Here is an 8951-nt window from a genome sequence, read left to right as displayed (position 1 = left end):
TAATAATTTTAGGAAGGAAATATAAATGGATGCTAATCATATGAATAAGTGGGTAAAGACCATGATAAAACCACACAAGTAAGCACATTATAAACCATAAAATAGTGGTTTATCATCCACCAGCAGAGTGGTCCAATGACATCTTGAACAATTCAGACAGACCATCATAGAATATACATAAGATGCTCCATTCTGAGAGCATGTTAGAAGGACACCTTTTGATCAATTGCTTGTATCTTTCCCAAGCTTCATAGAGGGATTCACCTTCCTTCTGTCTGAAGGTTTGGACTTTCACTCTAAGCTTGCTCCACTTTTGAGGTGGAAAGAATTTGGCCAAGAAAGCATTGACCAACTTTTCCCAAGAGTTCAGGCTTTCTTTAGGTTGTGAGTCCAACCATATTCTAGCTTTGTCTCTTATAGCAAAAGGGAAAAGCATAAGTCTGTAGACCTCGGGATTAACCCCATTGGTCTTAACAGTGTCACAGATTTGCAAGAATTCAACTAAAAATTGATGAGGATCTTCCAATGGAAGTCCATGAAACTTGCAATTCTGCTGCATTAGAGAAACTAATTGAGGCTTAAGCTCAAAGTTGTTTGCTCAAATTGTAGGAATTGAGATGCTTCTTCCATAGAAGTCAAAAGTTGGTGCAGTAAAGTCACCAAGCACCTTCCTTGCATCTCCACCATTGTTGTTGGGTTCGGCTGCCATGTCTACTTATTTTTTGAAAATTTCTGTGAGGTCCTCTTCGGAGTGTTGTACTTTAGCTTCTCTTAACTTCCTCTTCAGATTCCTTTCAGGTTCAGGATCAGCTTTAACAAAAATGTCCTTATCCTTGTTCCTGCTCATATGAAAAAGAAGAGAATAGAAAAGAAGAGGAATCTTCTATGTCATGGTATAGAGATTCCTTTATGTGAGTATAAGAATAGAAGAATAGAAGAATGAGGTAGAGAGGGAATAAGAGGAATTCGAACACAGAGAGAGGGAGATGGTTCGAATTATGAGTAGAAGAGAAGTGTTAGTAAATAAATAAAAATAAATAGAAAGAGATGAGAGAGAAAGTATTCGAATTTTTAAGAAGAGGGAAAAGAAAAATATTTTTAATTTTATTTAATTAATTAAGTTATAATTCAAAATTTAAGAAAAGAAATAAAATAAAATTAGAATCTAAAACAATTAGTTAATTAAAAAGAATTTTGAAAAAGTGGTTAGTGATTTTCGAAAATTAGAAGTGGAAAAGTAGTTAGGTGGTTTTGAAAAAGATAAGAAATAGTAAACTTTTTAAAATTAAAACAAACAAGTCAAGTAGTTAGTTGAAAAAGATTTGAAAATAAATTTTGAAAAGATAAGAAGTTAGAAAAAGATTTTGAAATTAAATTTTGAAAAAGATATGATTGAAATTTATTTTGAAAAAGATTTGAAAAAGAATTTTAAAAAGATTTGATTTTGAAAATTAAAGTTGATGACTTGACTAACAAGAAACTAAAAAATATGATTCTAGAATTTAAAGATTGAACCTTTCTTAACAGGAAAGTAACAAACTTTGAAATTTTTGAATCAAAATATTAAATGTTAGCAATAATTTCAAAAATTATGAAATAAAATTAAGAGAAAGATTTTGAAAATTAATTAAAAATTTTTTTGGAAAACATGAAAGAAAAATGAAAAACATTTCATTTTTTAAAAAGATTTGAAAAGATAAAGTTTTTTAAATTGAAATTTTGACTTGACTAACAAGAAATAACTAAATTTAAAATTTTTAACTAAATCAACCCAAAATTTCGAAATTTATGAGTAAAATAAGGAAAAGATATTATTTTTGATTTTTTTGAATTAATGAAGAAAGAGAAAAATAACAAAATGACACAAAACATGAGAATTTAAGATAAAAACAACTAATACATGCAAGAACACTTTGAATGTCAAGATGAACACCAAGAACACTTTGAAGATCATGATGAACATCAAGAACATATTTTTGAAAATTTTTAAGAAAAGAAAGACATGCAGGACACCAAACTTAGAAATTTTTAATGTTTAGACACTATGAATTCGAAAATGCATATGAAAAATAAGAAAAGACACAAAACAAGAAAAATTAAAGATTAGACAAGAAAAATCATCAAGAACAACTTGAAGATCAAGAAGAACACAATGCACATATTTTTGAAAATTTAAGAAAATTAAAAAAATGCAATTCACACTAAACTTAAAATTTGACACTAGACTCAAACAAGAAACACAAAATTTTTTGGTTTTTTATGATTTTATTAAATTTTTTTGTATTTATTTTTCGAAATTATTTTGGAAAAAGAGAATAAAGAAATTCAAAATTTTTAATAAGAATTCCAGGATTCGTGCAATGTTAGTCTAAAGCTTCGGTCCAAAAGAATTAGACATGGCCAACTGGCCAGCCAAGCTTTAGCATAACAAATGCAGACATGTCCTTTTTACAATGGAAAGTGGAAACCTCGGTCCAAAAGATTAGACATGGCTTAACAGCTAGCCAGGCTTCAACATATCTTAAGAAGCTCTAGAATTCATTCTTAAAAATTTTTATGAATTTTTCGAAAACTAAAATTTTTTTGTATTTTTTTTTGAAAAAAATAAAAAGCTTAAACATACAATAAAATTACCTAATCTAAGCAACAAGATGAACCGTCAGTTGTCCAAACTCGAACGTTCCCCGGCAACGGCGCCAAAAACTTGGTGCACGAAATTGTGATCACACTTTTCACAACTCCGCACAACTAACCAGCAAGTGAACTGGGTTGTCCAAGTAATACCTTACTTGAGCAAGGGTCGATCCCACGGAGACTGTCGGCTTGAAGCAAGCTATGGTCGTTGATGAGCGGATAATTTATACGCTTTTTGGCATTGTTTTTAGTATGTTTTTACTAGGATCTAGTTACTTTTAGGGATATTTTTATTAGTTTTTATGTTAAATTCACATTTCTGGACTTTACTATGAGTTTGTGTGTTTTTCTGTGATTTCAGGTATTTTCTGGCTGAAATTGAGGGACTTGAGCAAAAATAAGATTCAGAGGTTGAAGAAGGACTATTGAGTTGAACGCCAGAAACACGTTACAAACCAGAGTTGAACGCCAGAAACAGGTTACAAACCAGAGTTGAACGCCAAAAACACGTTACAACTTAGCGTTCAACTCCAAAAGAAGCCTCTGCATGTGTAAACTTCATGCTCAGCCCAAGCACACACCAAGTGGGCCCCGGAAGTGAATTTCTGCATCAATTACTTACTTCTGTAAACCCTAGTAGCTAGTCTAGTATAAATAGGACTTTTTACTATTGTATTTACATCTTCGGATCATTTTTAGTCTTGGTTACTCCGGTTCCCCTCTGGGGCCGAGACCAATGAACTCCATTATCATTTATATATTTTCAACGGTAGAGTTTCTGCACTCCATAGATTAAGGTGTGGAGCTCTATTGTTCCTCATGATTTAATGCAAAGTACTACTGTTTTATATTCAATTAAACTTATTCCGCTTCTAAGATATCCATTCGCACCCAAGAACATGATGAATGTGATGATTATGTGATGCTCATCATCATTCTCACTTATGAACGCATGCCTGACAAACACTTCCGTTCTACATGCAAACAAGCTAGAATGAGTATCTCTTAGATATCTAATACAGGGGACCAAGTCCGAGATATTAGAATATTTGTGGTATAAGTTAGAACCCATGGATGGCCATTCCTGAGATCCGGAAAGTCTAAACCTTGTCTGTGGTATTCCGAGTAGGAACTGAGAAGGGATGGCTATGACGAACTTCAAACTCGCGAGTGCTGGGCGTAGTGACAGACGCAAAGAGGAGGGTGAATCCTATTCCAGTATGACCGAGAACCTCCAGATGATTAGCCGTGCCGTGACAGAGTATTTGGACCTTTTTCACAAGAGACGATGGGATGTAGCCATTGACAACGGTGATGCCCTATATAAAGCTTGCCATGGAAAGGAGTAGGAATGATTAGATGAAGACAATAGGAAAGCAGAGGTTCAGAGGAACGAAAGCATCTCTATACGCTTATCTGAAATTCTCACCAATGATTTACATAAGTATTACTATCTTTATTTTCTGTTTATTTATTATTATTATTCAAAAACTCCATAACCATTTGATATCTTAGGGTTTTATTACTCACGTAAGGTTTTATTAGTTGTATCGAAGTTGTAAATGAAAAACGATTTATTAAGACGTGCGTACTGAGTTTTTAGTGCCGTTGCCTGAGATCACAATTTCGTGCACCAAGTTTTTGGCGCCGTTGCTGGGGATTGTTCGAGTTTGGACAACCGACGGTTCATCTTGTTGCTCAGATTAGGTAATTTTCTTTTTGTTTTATTTTCAAAAATTCTTCAAAAATCTTTCAAAAAAAAATATATTTTTCCTTTTGTTTTCGTAAATTATTCAAAATTTTTTTCCTTTTGAAGCCTGGCTGGCTGTAAAGCCATATCCAAATTCTTTTGGATTGAGACTTCAACTTGTCAACATAAAAGGCATGTATATGGAGTTGGATGAAGTATCAGCTGTTGCATGCCTGATTTATATCCTAAAGCTGGCTGGCTATTAAGTCATGTCTAACCCTTGGATTGGAGCTTTAGGCTAACATTGAAAGATTCCTGGAATTCTTATTAAAAATTTTTTGAATTTATTATTTTCTTTTTCCTATATGTTTTTTGAAAAAAATATACAAAAATCCAAAAAAATTAATAAAATCATAAAAAAATAAAAAATATTTTATGTTGTTTGTTTGAGTCTTGAGTCAATTTCAAGTTTGGTGTCAATTGCATTTTTTCTAAAAATTTATACATTTTTTTCAAAAATTCATGCATTCATAGTGTTCTTCATGATCTTCAAGTTGTTCTTGGTAAGTCTTCTTGTTTGCATTCATAGAGTCTAAGCATTAAAGATCTCTAAGTTTGGTGTCTTGCATGTTTTTCTTTCATTAAAAATTTTCAAAAATAAGTCTTGATGTTCATCTTGATCTTCAAAGTGTTCTTGGTGTTCATCTTGACATTCATAGTGTTCTTGCAAGCATTCATTGTTTTGATCTAAAATTCTCATGCTTTGAGTCTTTTTCATATTTTTTCTTTCTTCATTAAAAATTCAAAAATCAAAAAAATATCTTTCCCTTTTTCACTCATAAATTTTCGAAAATTTGAGTTGACTTTTTCAAAACTTTTTAAAATTTAGTTGTTTCTTATGAGTCAAATCAAATTTTCAATTTAAAGATCTTATCTTTTTCAAAATCTTTTTCAAAAATCATATCTTTTTCAATTTTCTTAATTATTTTCAAAAATTTCAAAAATATTTTTCAAAAATCTTTTTCTTAATTTTACATCATATTTTCAAAAATATCATCAACAATTAATGTTTTAATTCAAAAATTTCAAGTTTGTTACTTACTTGTTAAGAAAGATTCAAACTTTAAGTTCTAGAATCATATCTTGTGATTTCTTGTGAATCAAGTCATTAATTGTAATTTTAAAAATCAAATCTTTTTCAAAACTAATTTCAATCGTATCTTTTCAAAAATATCTTTTTATCCTATCTTTTTCAAATATCTTTTCTAACTTCTTATCTTCTTATCTTTTCAAAATTGAATTTCAAATCTTTTCAACTAACTAATTGACTTTTTGTTTGTTTCTTATCTTTTTCAAAACTACCTAACTAACCATCCCTCTCTAATTTTCGAAAATACCTCCCTCTTTTTCAAAAATTCTTTTTAATTAATTAATTGTTTCAATTTTTAATTTTACTTTTAATTTTATTTTAATTTTTGAAAATCATTAACTCTTTTTCAAAATTAATTTTTGAAATTCCCTCTCCCTCATCTTCTTCTATTTATTTAATTATTTACTAACACTTCTCTTCATCTCAAATCACTGCTACTATCCTCACCCTTGTGTTTGGATTATCCATTCTTTTCACTCTTATTCCCTTTCTTCTTCTACTCACACAAGGGAACCTCTATACTGTGGCAAAAAGGATCCCTATTATTATTTTCTATTCCCTTCTTTTTCATATGAGCAGGAGCAAGGACAAGAACATTCTTGTTGAAGCAGATCCTGAACCTGAAAGGACTCTGAAGAGGAAACTAAGAGGAGTTAAAATACAACAATCCAGAGATAACCTTACAGGAATTTTCGAACAGGAAGAGGAGATGGCAGCCGAAAATAATAATAATGCAAGGAGGATGCTTGGTGACTTTACTGCACCTAATTCCAATTTACATGGAAGAAGCATCTCCATTCCTGCCATTAGAGCAAACAATTTTGAGCTGAAACCTCAATTAGTTTCTCTGATGCAGCAAAACTGCAAGTTTCATGGACTTCCATCTGAAGATCCTTTTCAGTTCTTAACTGAATTCTTGCAGATATGTGACACTGTTAAGACTAATAGAGTAGATCCTGAAGTCTACAGGCTCATGCTTTTCCCTTTTGCTATTAGAGACAGAGCTAGAATATGATTGGATTCTCAACCCAAGGATAGCCTGAACTCTTGGGATAAGCTGGTCAAGGCTTTCTTAGCCAAGTTCTTTCCTCCTCAAAAGCTTAGTAAGCTTAGAGTGGATGTCCAAACCTTCAGACAGAAAGAAGGTGAATCCCTCTATGAAACTTGGGAGAGATATAAGCAATTGACCAAAAAGTGTCCTTCTGACATGCTTTCAGAATAGACCATCCTAGATATATTCTATGATGGTCTGTCTGAATTAGCTAAGATGTCATTGGATACTTCTGCAGGTGGATCCATTCACCTAAAGAAAATGCCTACAGAAGCTCAAGAACTCATTGACATGGTTGCTAATAACCAGTTCATGTACACTTCTGAGAGGAATCCTGTGAGTAATGGGATGCCTCAGAAGAAGGGAGTTCTTGAAATTGATACTCTGAATGCCATATTGGCTCAAAATAAAATATTGACTCAGTAAGTCAATATTATTTCTCAGAGTCTGAATGGAATGCAAGCTGCATCCAACAGTACTCAAGAGGCATCTTCTGAGGAAGAAGCTTATGATCCTGAGAACCCTGCAATAGCAGAGGTAAATTATATGGGTGAACCTTATGGAAACACCTATAACCCGTCATGGGGAAATCACCCAAATCTCTCATGGAAGGATCAACAAAAGCCTCAACAAGGCTTTAATAATGGTACAATTCTGAGCAGAATCCATCTAGCTTAGCAAATTTAGTCTCTGATCTATCTAAGGCCACTGTGAGTTTCATGAATGAAACAAGGTCTTCCATTAGAAATTTGGAGGCACAAGTGGGCCAGCTGAGTAAGAAGATCACTGAAACCCCTCCTAGTACTCTCCCAAGCAATACAGAAGAGAATACAAAGAGAGATTGCAAGGCCATAGATATAACCATCATGGCCGAATCCAAGGAGGAAGGGGAGGATGTGAATTCTAAGGAGGAAGACCTCCTGGGTCATCTAGTGATCAACAAGGAGTTTCCCTTTGAGGAACCAAAGGACTCTGAGGCTCATCTAGAGACCATAGAGATTCCATTAAACCTCCTTACGCCCTTCATGAGCTCTGATGAGTATTCCTCTTCAGAAGAGAATGAGGATGTTACTGAAGAGCAAGTTTCCAAGTTCCTTGGTGCAATCATAAAGCTGAATGCCAATTTATTTGGTAATGAGACTCGGGGAGATGAACCTCCCCTGTTCACCAATGAACTAAATGCATTGGATCAACTAAGATTGCCTCAGAAGAAACAGGATCCTGCAAAGTTTCTAATACCTTGTACCATAGGCACCATGACCTTTGAGAAGGCTCTATGTGACCTTGGGTCAGGAATAAACCTCATGCCACTCTCTGTAATGGAGAAACTGGGAATCTTTGAGGTACAAGCTGCTAGAATCTCATTAGAGATAGCAGACAATTCCAGAAAATAGGCTTATGGACAAGTAGAGGACGTGTTAGTAAAGGTTGAAGGCCTTTACATCCCTGCTGATTTCATAATCCTGGATACTGGGAAGGATAAGGATGAATCCATCATTCTTATAAGACCCTTCCTAGCCACAGCAAGAGCTGTGATTGATGTAGACAGAGGAGAATTGATCCTTCAACTGAATGAGGACAACCTTGTGTTTAAAACTCAAAAATCTCCTTCTGTAACAATGGAGAGGAAGCATAGAAAGCTTCTCTCAGTACAGAATCAACTAAAGCCCCCACAGTCAAACTCTAAGTTTGGTGTTGGGAGGCCATAGCCAAACTCTAAGTTTGGTGTTGAACTCCCATATCCAAACTCTAAGTTTGGTGTTGGAAAGTCTATAAAATTGACCTGATCACCTGTGTGGCTCCATGAGAGCCCACTGTCAAGCTATTGACGTTAAAGAAGCACTTGTTGGGAGGTAACCCAATTTTTATTTATCTAATTTTATTTTTATTTTTATTGTTCTTTCATATTTTATTAGGTTCATGATCATGTGGAGTCACAAAATAAATAGAAAAATCAAAAACAGAATAAAAAACAACAGAAGAAAAATCACACCCTGGAGGAAGGGCTTACTGGTGTTTAAATGCCAGTAAGGAGCATCTGGCTGGCGTTTAACGCCAAAACAGAGCATGGATCTGGCGTTGAACGTCCAAAATAAGCAGCATCCTGGCGTTCAGACGCCAGGAATGCACACTGAGGAAAGCTGACGCTGAACGCCAGAAACAAGCATAGAACTGGCGTTCAACGCCAGAAACATGCTACATCTGGGCGCTGAACGCCCAAAACAAGCACCAATTCGGCGTTTAAACGCCAGAATTGCATGCAAAGGCATTTTACATGCCTAATTGGTGCAGGGATGTAATTCCTTGACACCTCAGGATCTGTGGACACCACAGGATCCCCACATACCTCCACTCACCTTACCTCCTCATAATCTTATATCACCCTCTCTCTCTCCATTCACAGTCATCCCTTCTGTTTTCCATTC

At 34.3% G+C, this 8951-nt stretch overlaps 2 non-coding genes across 2 annotated transcripts; one reads left to right on the top strand and one right to left on the bottom strand.

Annotated features, from left to right (window-relative positions):
• Nucleotides 1-200: 200 nt before the first annotated feature.
• Nucleotides 201-304, top strand: LOC148567657 (small nucleolar RNA R71). Its single transcript, XR_015882158.1, has one exon. It is a non-coding gene; the product is annotated as a small nucleolar RNA R71 (small nucleolar RNA).
• Nucleotides 305-6579: 6275 nt separating this feature from the next.
• On the bottom strand, nt 6580-6687 carry LOC148567656 (small nucleolar RNA R71). The gene has a single exon (XR_015882280.1). It is a non-coding gene; the product is annotated as a small nucleolar RNA R71 (small nucleolar RNA).
• Nucleotides 6688-8951: the final 2264 nt, after the last annotated feature.

This window comes from Arachis ipaensis, chromosome B4 (genome assembly GCF_059453495.1).
Source record: "Arachis ipaensis isolate K30076 ecotype BB chromosome B4, ASM5945349v1, whole genome shotgun sequence".
Taxonomy (NCBI): Eukaryota; Viridiplantae; Streptophyta; class Magnoliopsida; order Fabales; family Fabaceae; genus Arachis; species Arachis ipaensis.
This window is presented reverse-complemented; position numbering and strand designations above follow the sequence as displayed.